Here is a 504-nt window from a genome sequence, read left to right on the forward strand (position 1 = left end):
ACCGCCGAGCGGCCCCGATCCCCGCCTGCCACCGACTCAGCGACTCCCTGGCCCCGGACGGGGCGCTCGCCGTGCGCCGGAGCCGCCCTCCCAGGCCCCGCGGTGTGTGCGGGGCCTCCCCGGCAGCCGCCCTGCTGTGGGGCGGGCTCGTCCCCGGTGGGCGCTGCCGCTGCGGGGCCGGGGGTGCCGGGGCGGCCGCCGCCTCCCCTCCCCTCCCCTCCCCTCCTCTCCTCTCCTCTCCCTTCCCCCGCTTGCTGGCGGCCGGACCCTTGGAGCGGCGCAGGAAGTGCTGCCGCGGCCATGGCTGGGCCCTGCCCCGGCCCGGCCTCGGTGCGGCCCCGGCTGTGGGAGAAGCCCCGAGGGGCTGCTGGCTGCTCTGGGGCGGTGCCGCGGGAGCCCTGAGCCGCGGCGGGGTGCGAGGCGCTGGGCTCCAGCTGTGCGTGTGCTGCACACAGGGCAGCCGAAGAGTCGGGAGGCGCTTCTGGGCATCTGCGAGGCTGTGGG

The sequence above is a fragment of the Corapipo altera genome, unplaced genomic scaffold (assembly GCF_003945725.1).
Source record: "Corapipo altera isolate COAL_440 unplaced genomic scaffold, ASM394572v1 301, whole genome shotgun sequence".
Lineage (NCBI taxonomy): Eukaryota > Metazoa > Chordata > Aves > Passeriformes > Pipridae > Corapipo > Corapipo altera.